This window comes from Heptranchias perlo, chromosome 34 (genome assembly GCF_035084215.1).
Source record: "Heptranchias perlo isolate sHepPer1 chromosome 34, sHepPer1.hap1, whole genome shotgun sequence".
NCBI lineage: Eukaryota > Metazoa > Chordata > Chondrichthyes > Hexanchiformes > Hexanchidae > Heptranchias > Heptranchias perlo.
In genome coordinates this window covers 7,302,154-7,312,603 of record NC_090358.1, presented here as the reverse complement: position 1 = coordinate 7,312,603, position 10,450 = coordinate 7,302,154, and the positions used below count along the sequence as shown (strand labels likewise).

General features: G+C 42.9%; 1 protein-coding gene across 3 annotated transcripts in view; it reads left to right on the top strand.

The window, feature by feature from the left end:
* Positions 1–765: 765 nt before the first annotated feature.
* Positions 766–10,450, top strand: part of akap13 (A-kinase anchoring protein 13) — a 322,499-nt gene continuing 312,814 nt past the window's right edge. For all 3 annotated transcript variants that reach the window (XM_067971374.1, XM_067971373.1, XM_067971372.1), the window contains exon 1: positions 766–1,043. The gene's annotated coding sequence lies outside the window, so the exon portion shown is untranslated. The remainder of the gene's footprint in view (positions 1,044–10,450) is intronic.

The window sequence follows — 10,450 nt, the reverse complement described above, 5'->3', positions numbered from 1 at the left end:
GGGGCAGGGGCAGAGGCAGGCAATGTTATAAAGATGGAAGTAGGCGATCTTTGTGGCGGAGAGGACATGGGTTCGGAAGCTCAATTTGGAGCCGAATAGGATGCTGATGTTGTGTACAGCCTGGCTCAGCCTGAGACAGGAGTTGGGGAGGAGGGCAGAATTGGTGGCGAAAGTACAGAGTTTGTGGCAGCGGCTGAAATCATTGGGTTAGATCTCCCCAAAGTTTAGCCAATGAAAATAACAGCTCATCCAAACAGTCTGACGGCACAGAGGCAGTGGAGAAGTCAAGAGACGTGGAGGAGTGGTAAAAATTGGTGTAATTGGTGTACATGCGAAAGACAAAGCTGTGTAATTCTTTTTCAAGTTTAATGAATGTCACTTTGCAGTGGCAGATGCTTATGAAACACAAATTAGTGCAAAATTGTGTTAATTCAAAGTAGCCTTATGTTTCCCGGCTAGTAATATTAATCAGGGTGTTTATAATAAACCTGAATATAGATTTCTAAAATCTCCCTTCCACATTGTGGAAAATGGAAAAATAATCTGAGAACAACAGAATTTAATAAAGGGCGGACCTAAACTCCCCGCAATTCAACCTATAGATCGGCTATAGATTATGATTGACAAGAGAAGGAGCCAATGGGAGTCGGAATTGTGGTGGGCCTCGGCCAATGGGGATGAGGAAGCGGTGAAGAGAGTCAGGGGTTGAGTGCGCAGGCGCAGTCTGGTTAATCCAAGTTTGGGGGAAAAAAAAGAGTCGAGTGAAGGGAGCAACAAGTGGGGGGGGGAGTGAGAGGGGCAGGAGCTGCATCAGGCCATAAACCCCCTTATTACCGCACCGATACCCCGGCCTGCAACCGAGGATACTAACCAAATGAGAATATAAATCAGCGGGAGGGGGGAAAAAAAAGCAGCATTATATAATAGAGTAAAAGTGCAATGAGTTGGTTGCATCCCTGAGAGAGAGAGAGAAAAATGAGGACGGAGGGAATGAGTGAGCACAGTTAAAAGTAGCAGTTCTCATTAAACGAGGCCTGTTTGAGGTAAGACTTTTTTTTTAAAAAAACTTTGTTTTAAAGAGCTTTTTAAAAAAAATAATGCAGAAAATGGTAAACGCAGCGTTTGTTTGCAGTCGTGTAATTTAATATCCCTCATTGTTACCGTGGGCTTTGTGCTGTTTTTGCTACTGCATTGTTACCTGGAGCCGAGCTTGTGTGTGTGTGTGTGTTTGGGGGGCAGTAGGGGGGTAGGGATACAATGTAACTGGGACTCTGACTCCCAACTCCCTGCTCTCGGCTCTCAAAATCACAATTTTTTAATTTACTTTTTAAAAAAAAAGTTCTTTCTCTTCTTTCCCCACCCCCCACTTCAGAATCTTTTAAAAGTTTGTTTTAGTTTTTAGAAATTGTAATTTCTAGTTCACTTTTTTTTCATTTAACTTTTCTTTAATTTTAGTGTTTTCATTTGTCTTTCGAGTATATTTATTGTTTTGAAGTGCGATGTTTGCTTTTAGAAAAAGAAACGTTTTTGTTTTAGTTCTTGGTTGATTTGTACGAGAAAAGTTGTTCCCTCAATATTTCCTACGTGAATTTATAAGTAGAGCTTTTTCCAAAAGTAGATTTCAAAAGCATTTTATTTGCTGAGTGTTAAGTCTATGGTAATTGTATCTTTTCTTAAGTGATACATTTTGATCAATCACTCTTTTGTGGACGAGTTTCGCTGGTGGGTTACAATAGCATCAGGTACAATTTTGTAAATATCTTTTTGGATATTTAATTTGGACACATTAACTCAGCTGGATCGCTGAATTGTTGCTGATAGATTGGATTTCCGATCGTGTTTCTGGGCGCTCTGTACCGGATCTGTCACTGGCCGCTATGCAATGTTTTGTTCTCAGATGTTTAATATTGGAGGGAGGGGGAGATGGTTTATCTCCTAAAGTAGCAATTTGGCACGGTTCAACCTACTTAAGAACTGCAACGATTGAGGTCAGATCTTACGAGCAACCCCAACTCTGGGTATTAAAGCACTCCCAGTGCAGCTTGAAACGCCGTGTTCAGGATACGGTTACTTTGATGGCCGGTGCAGTGTCTGACATTCAGAGTTTCATTTGGTTCCCCAGTCCCTTTTGTAAAGTTAACTCAACCACTCCTGTGTTTACAGAACTGTACATTTTTAAAAAAAAAACAGACATAGGTTTACAAACTTGACTTGTTCAGTCGCCTGTGAAAAGTGACCGAAGCCACTGGTTGGGAAAAACATTGAAATTCTATGTAATAACAACTTGGCTTATTTAGTCAGCATAAACCCTGATTATAGGGAGCAGCAGCCCCTTTGTGTGCAAGTATAGGCAAGGTATTTTGTGTTCATAGGAAAAACAAATGACCAAAATCCTGGAATCCCATGTAATAAAAACAGAATTTGTAAATATGTGTCCCCAATTGTTAAAGGATCCTTCCCTTAGTGCTTTTTTGCAGTGTCAATACCAGTATTATATATATTTAGAAAAGAACTGGATTGTTGTATGTACATCCTCTATCTGCAATGAATAGCACGAGTCAAACTGACACTTTCGTGTTACTGTGAAGTGGGTTTCGGTTGTGCATCAATACGCAAATGGCAGTATTACTCAGGAGTCAGTTCCGAAGCAGCAAGTAGTGTGTGTCCCCAGTCCTCGAAGATGTCTGAATAGTTAAGTTTGCATCTGGGGCTGCAATATAACTCCAGGTTGGTGCAAACCTGCATTTTAATGGTGCCCAGGTGGTTTGTTTGACCTAGGAGCTTTAAAAAAAAAGATTGTACAGAATCTTTTCTTGTGTATATAGAGCCCTGAGATTTCACTGTGTTCTCCTAAAATTAAAAATGAACTGCCAATGGAGGTGAAGGGTGGTGAGAAGCAGAGCTCTGTGCATGGGTCCAAGTGCACAGAGTTCCTATGTAGCTGACATTAGCGTGACCTGCATTGAGGTGCAGTCAGCAGTGCAAGTCTCGCTTGCTGACAGCTGAGCTACTGGCTGCAGTTACCCTCCCCCCTCCTAACTTTATTTGGGGAGGGGAGGGGGAACGCAGGTGTTATTTTTCAGATTGCCCCATAGTTTAGATTGGTTTGTTTAAAATCCAAGTTCTGATCTAGTTTTTGCCCTACAATTTCAGTTTGTAGATTTTTGAAATAAATGTTTTAAATAAGTTCACGGGACTTGTTTCTGGAAAAAAAGGTGTTTGAAGGATATTGTGAGGAAAGTTGAGTTGAGGTCAAATACAAAGAGCAGGCTTGTTGGACCAAAGGGCTCCTCCTGTTCCCTCCCATCGCACAAGATGATATTAGCCAGGCTGCTTTTTTACCAGATCCCCTCATTCTACAAATACACAGTCCTTAAATAGGGATATTTTAATCTTTTGAGGGGAGAGGAGCCAATCAGTTGTGCGCCATATTTTGATAATGTCACATGCAAAAAATGTAACAGCAACTTGCATTAAAAAAAATTGTCCCAGGGCTCTTTAGAGAGATGAGGGAAAAAAGACAACAGGCAAAAGGAGGAGGTTAGAAAGAATGACCGAAAGTTTGATCTAAGAGGTGGGTTTTAAGGAGGGCCTTAGAAGGAGAAGGGGATGGTGAGGCAGAAGGCTTTACGAAAGGAATTCCAGAGCATGGGACCTCGGCAGCTGGTGGTATAGCCACCAATGGTGGGGTGAAGAGAATGGGAGGGCTGCACAAGAGTCTGGAGTCAGAGGAGCAGAGAGTTCTCAGGGCAGGCTTTGGGGCTGGAGAAAGTTAGAGAAAGAGCAGGGCCATGGAAAGATTTAAATTGAAGGCTGAGAATTTTAAATTTGAGGCATCATGTCATTTTTGTACCAAAGTGTTGCATTGTACCATAAATTTCTTCTGTTGCAGTGTGTCGAATGCATTTTTTTGGTAAAATGTCCTTTTTAAAATTGTCTGAAATGATCATTATTTGTAATGTCTTATTTTTCCTGGAGGCTTCATATCTTATTGGCTACAATGGGATAATGTGGTTGATGTGCACATCAGCGCTGTTTAATCTACACCCTTTAAAGCATCATATCTTAAGAAACAATCTTGATGTTAATTATATCTTGCGTAGAGTGTGGTGTGAAATAAGCTTGGCTGGTAGGCACATGCTGATGAGGTATCATACAAAACTGCTGCTAATTCAGCACTAAACTGGATATCGTTCTGAGAGATCACATGGTCTCTGGTGTAGGAAATGGAAAAATGCCACTGTGGTGCTGCAGGGCATGCTGTTCTGAAGCTGGGACTGATGCACATTGGTGGGACAAGGCAGAATTAGCTTTAATCTGCATCTAACTCATGTTGTACCTGACTTGGCGAGTGCATTGTGTGGATACTGGGTGCCTGAAATGGAAAAGTGTGCATTTCACATCACTAATAGCCCACAAAGAAAAATACAGGACTGGAAAAGACTCTGACATGTCATCTGGCTGATCCCAAAAACAAATGCTCCTCAGTAGTTCACTCCCTCAAATGTCTCCACACTGTCTGCCTGCACTGCCTCCCTCATCTTGATGAGCACAGAATGGACCAGTCAAGTAGAATGATTTTTTTAGGGAGTGAGGTAAATTAATGACTAAGAAGGCTCATATTATTCTAGTGAGGCCTTGGCAAGATCTATTTATGTGGAATAATGTTGCTTGGGACTGATTTATACATTGGGAAGCTAATCTCAGGATGCAGATGGCATCCTACAGAGTTATTTGTATGTCAACTTTGCTGACAGGTGTTCATGGCCATGACATCATCTTGACTGCATCTTAATTGCTAAATGTTATTTGCAGTCATGACTGAGAAAATCTGTGTCCTGTGTTTGTGCATATGTATATGGATGGATATCTAGCGTAGATACAGATGTCGGCAATACAGTGTTAATGTAAAACTTTTGTCAAATGATGCTATTTAAATCCTGTTATAATTTCATTCCATTTTTTTAAAAAAAGCTTCCTGTTACACGGCTTGAAGCCACCAAAAAAACTTTCAATAATGACAGATAAATAGAAAGACTTGAACAGTGGAAAAACAATTATATATATCTCACTCTTGTTGTTTATCTCCTCTGAACTGTTTGACTCTGTTGCAATACTACTGAACGTAAGGGTCAATGTTACTAAAATTACAGTAATGCATAATGAAGGATATGTCATTTTCACACAGCTGCTCTGTTGGGTTCATCATTAGCATTTCACTATGTCCACTTGAACTGCAGAAAACAATTTACCCTAAACTTACATAGAATTACATAGAATATAAAGCACAGAAACAGGCCATTCGGCCTGACTGGTTCATGCCGATGTTTATGTTCTGCATGAGCCTCCTCCAACCCTTCTTCATCTAACCCCACCAACATATTCTTCTATTCCTTTCTCCTTCACATGCTTATCTAGCTTTCCCTTAAATGCATCTATGTTAGTCGCCTCATCTACTCCTTACGATAGCGAGTTCCACATTCTAACAACTTTCTGGGTAAAGAAATTTCTCCTGAATTCCCTATTGGATGTATTAGTGATTCTTATATTTATGGCCCCTAGTTTTGGTGTCTCCTGTAAGTGAAAACATCTTCTCTACATCTACCCTATCAAACCCTTTCATAACCTGAAAGACCTCTATCGGGTCACCCCTCAGTACAAACTTGGGATATAAGGCGCATTTTGAATTGTTTGAAGCTGGGATGAAATACCGTTGGTTATAGGCCTGTCACTGGTGGTGATAATAGAACAGTTTGAGATGATGGATTAGGAGTAGCACACAAGACATATATTGGCTTGAATCCAATTTCCTGTACTGTAATGGTGTCGGTGATTTCTAGCAAATTGCAGATAACATTGCCTATGGTCGATGGTTGAATATGTTTTTTAATATTTTTATATATGTGTGTATGTATATAAGATGGCAACAGAATTTTTTTTGTGGGGGGGGGCGGGAAGAGACTGCAGAAAACTGCTCCACAGAGCCACCTACTGGGCTGAGCCTGCAAATAAATAGATAAATATTTTTGTACTGTTGCACCTCTGGCAATTAGAACCAGAATTCTAATCTTATTTGGATCTGTCTGTAGTATATTGTGGGGTCTGAAATATAGAGAAATTGCTGGCAGGACACAGCAGTTCTTTGTTCTGATAAAAGGTTACACCCAAAACATTAGTGTACCTTTCTTCTATTGACTTGTGTATTTGTAGTTCTCTTTTCATCTCTATTTTGGAATCCCCAGCTTGTGGTTTTCCTTCTGTGCATTGCACAACTCCTGATTGAATTAAGCCATTGTGATTTTCTTTTCCCCTCCCCTCCCACTACAATGCACTTTATACTTGAGATTGGATGGCAGGCAAAACTTGTCACGTTTTCTTTTGTTGATCCAGACACTTTGTCACAATAAATTCTGCAATTTCTGGAGCCCTGCTCCATTGCCAGCTGTGCGGCGCGTTGCCAGCCGTCCCCAGTCCTGACTCTCTTCCAAATCATGGGGTTGAGAAAACTTGCGTAAAAGGGGTAAGGCGCATGCGCCACTTTGGGTATTCCCTGGGCATCCACCCCACAGGGAGCCAAGAATGTGTTGTGGCACCATGGCGCTTTGTTGGGGGAGGGGTGAGGCAGGTTATCCCAGCCAAAGACAGTCGAAAAGGTTGTGATCATCAAATTGGCACTTTCCTAATCGCAAACAATCACTCTGCTATCAATTGCCATTAGACTCTGAAATTTTGGATCCTACTTCCACCAGGATATTAACCTGGCATGCAAGTACACCAGCATGCTGGAAGCATAAACTGCTTTGGGGATGCTGGAAGTGGAACTGGTGGGTGACATTATCGCGCCAATCCTATCTCCTCTTCTGATAGCATGGAATGTCTCTCTTCAAAACAAATGCGGGAGGTGCTGAGCCGAGCCTCTGCCAAACCAAATCCCGTCCCAAATTCCGTGTCCATTTCTCCATCCTCTGTACACTCTAATTTGAAGTGTTAGCCTAGATTATGTGCTGAAGTCCAGGAGTGGAACTTTATTTCTCTATCTTTGGGTTCAGAGGACAGAGTACTGCCATCTGAGCCAAGTTGGTATGTTTACTCCTTCTGGATTTTGTTATACCAACATCACAAGTCAACATAATGCTGGCATTTCTTTACAGAAATTGAGTCCGTTGGTTGCGTTCAGTGTCCGAGGATTGTAGGTTTAAGCCTCACTCCAGGATTTGAGCAGATAACTTGGGCTGACATTCCAGTGCAGCACGACGCGAGGGCTGCATTGTCAGACGTGTTGTCCTTAGGACATGCCATTAAATCCAGGCCATGTTTGCCTGTCCTGCTGGTTGAGGTTGACATTTAAAATCCAGTGGTCTTACTGAAAGAAGAGCATGGAGTTCTTGGAATGTCCTGCCCAACATTCCTCCATCAATCAACCCCATCAAAAACAGATTAACTGGTTATTTATCTCATTTCTGTTTGTGGGATCTTGGTGTGTGCCTTGTTTGCCTACAGTGACTGCACGTCAAACTGATTTACTGTATGTGAAGCACTTTGGGATGTTTGAGAGACGTGATAATATGCTACATAAATATAAGTTTTTTTTCTATCAAATCCTATAACACGATAAATGATTTCCTATTCATCTGTTTCCTGGTTTGATGAAGTATCGGAGAGAAACTTGTTACACCTGTAATTTACAGCACATAAATGAAGAGGAGCATGTGGAGTTACTCAACATGAGAGCATATTCCGGTACCTGAGATGTTTCTTTTAACATAAGGTTGGGCTACTCAGCTAGGTTTAGTTTACCTGCCTAGGAATTGACTTGTCACTCAGCCAGTTGGTATGGTGTATTACGATACTGTACAGACTGCGAGCATTGTTTTGGTGACCAAATGCTGACTCATTGTTCTGAGTCGTAAAGTTGTGGCGGAGTTCAAGTGTATTAAATGAAAGGAATTCTCCTTTCACTTGAAGTGAGCGGTATTGGCCTTCTTTCATGTTTGGTTCCTTCATGGCAGCTTGTGTTTTCCTGCTCCTGGCTGCAGTTCTCCGAAGTTATCATGAACGGGGTTTAAGATGTGATGGGTATAATTTCTGTTTGGCCAGGGAAGCTGGATCAGGAAGATGCATCTGCTGATCACAATATTTCAGATATGTTGTAGGAGTAAAATTATTGCCTCATCTCTTTGGAATGCGTCGAGTTAACTTTTTAAAAAAAACATCTCCAGTTTGTGGTGGTGAATTGTGAGTATTGTTGTGCGCTGCTATACAGGCTGGCGCTCCTGCACAAGATACAAGAAAAAGCTTGTTTTCTGATGGGCTTTCTCTGTCCTTCGCAACGTTCTTTCTCTCCCTTCCCACCTCTTCCCCTGCCCCCTCCCACAGTATTCACATCGTGACAGACATGGGCTTTTTAATATGGGGATAATTGGGAGTGTAAGTGTAAAGTTTTTTTTTAAAAAAATTCCACCCTGTCTACAGGTCTGAGTAGTCCATTGGCCATTGTTTCCCACTAAAGCAACAAAGTATAACTGCAAGGGTGCTTCCTTCTAGGTGTGTAGACGATGGGAGAGGCGTGCCAGTGTCTCTCTCCTGGTTGCGCTCCATATTATCAACAGTCCGGTGCTAGGAAACCGATTGCATTGTATACCCGCTATGGATTTGCCTTCAATCGAGGAAGCTGCCTTCAGGAAAATAATTCTGGGGAGCCGGACACTCCCCATTTTCCATGAACTGGCTCTGCTCGTTCCAGAGTGGAACCCAGAACGTGACTTAACAGTAAAAATGGAGAGAATGACCACTATGGCCTATGTGTGACTCCAGATCCACAGCAATGTGGTTGATCCTTAATTGCCCTCTGAAACGGGTACGGTAGCATAGTGGTTATGTTACTGGACTAGTAATCCAGAGGCTCATGAGTTCAAATCCCGCCACGGCAGCTGGGGAATTTAAATTCAATTAATTAAATAAAATCTGGAATTTAAAAAAAACTAGTATCAGTAATGGTGGCAATGAAACTACCGGATTGTCGTAAAAACCCATCAGGTTCACTAATGTCCTTTAGGGAAGCAAACCTGCCGTCCTTACCCGGTCTGGCCTACATGTGACTCCAGACCCACAGCAATGTGGTTGATTCTTAATTGCTCTTTGAAATGGCCCAGCAAGCCACTCAGTTGTACAATCTAGCTGAAAGAAAATCACAATAACAATAAAACCGGACGGACCACCCAGCATCGGACATGACAAAGGCAAACCAAGCCCAGTCGACCCTGCAAAGTCTTCCTCACTAACTTCTGGGGACTTGTGCCAAAATTGGGAGAGCTGTCCCACAGACTAGTCAAGCAAAAGCCTGACATAGCCATCCTCAGAGAATCATACCTTTCAGCCAACATCCCAGACTCTTCCATCACCATCCCTGGGTATGTCCTGTCCCACCAGCAGGACAGACCCACCAGAGGTGGCGGTACAGTGACATACAGTCAGGAGGGAGTGGACTTGGGAGTCCTCAACATTGACTCCAGACCCCATGAAATCTCATGGCATCAGGCCAAACATAGGCAAGGAAACCTCCTGCTGATTACCACCTACCATACTCCCTCAGCTGATGAATCAGTCCTCCTCCATGTTGAGCACCACTTGGAGGAAGAACTGAGGGTAGCAAGGGCACAGAATGTACTCTGGGTGGGGAACTTCAATGTCCATCACCAAGAGTGGCTTGGTAGCACCACTACTGACCGTGCTGGCCGAGTCCTGAAGGATATAGCTGCCAGACTGGGCCTCCGGCAGGTGGTCAGCGAATCAACACGAGGGAAAAACCCACTTCACCTTGTCCTCACCAATCTACCTGTCGCAAATGCATCTGTCCATGACAGTACTGGTAGGAGTGACCACCGCACAGTCCTCGTGGAGACGAAGTGCCGCCTTCGCACTGAGGACACCATCCAACGTGTTGTGTGGCACTATCACCGTGCTAAATTAAATAGATTCAGAACAGATCTAGCAGCTCAAAACTGGGCATCCATGAAGCGCTGTGGGCCATCAGCAGCAGCAGAATTGTATTCCAGCACAATCTGTAACCTCATGGCCTGGCATATTCCTCGCTGTACCATTACGAACAAGCCAGGGGGTCAACCCTGGTTCAATGAGGAGTGTAGAACAGCATGCCAGGAGCAGCACCAGGCGTACCTCAAAATGAGGTGCCAACCTGGTGATGCTACAAGTCAGGACTACATGCATGCTAAACAGCGGAAGCAACATGCTATAGACAGAGCTAAGCGATTCCACAACCAACGGATCAGATCAAAGCTCTGCAGTCCTGCCACATCCAATCATAAATGGTGGTGGACAATTAAACAACTAACGGGAGGAGGAGGCTCTGTAAACATTCCCATCCTCAATGATGGTGGAGTCCAGCACAAGCGTTTGCAACCATCTTCAGCCAGAAGTGCCGAGTGGATGA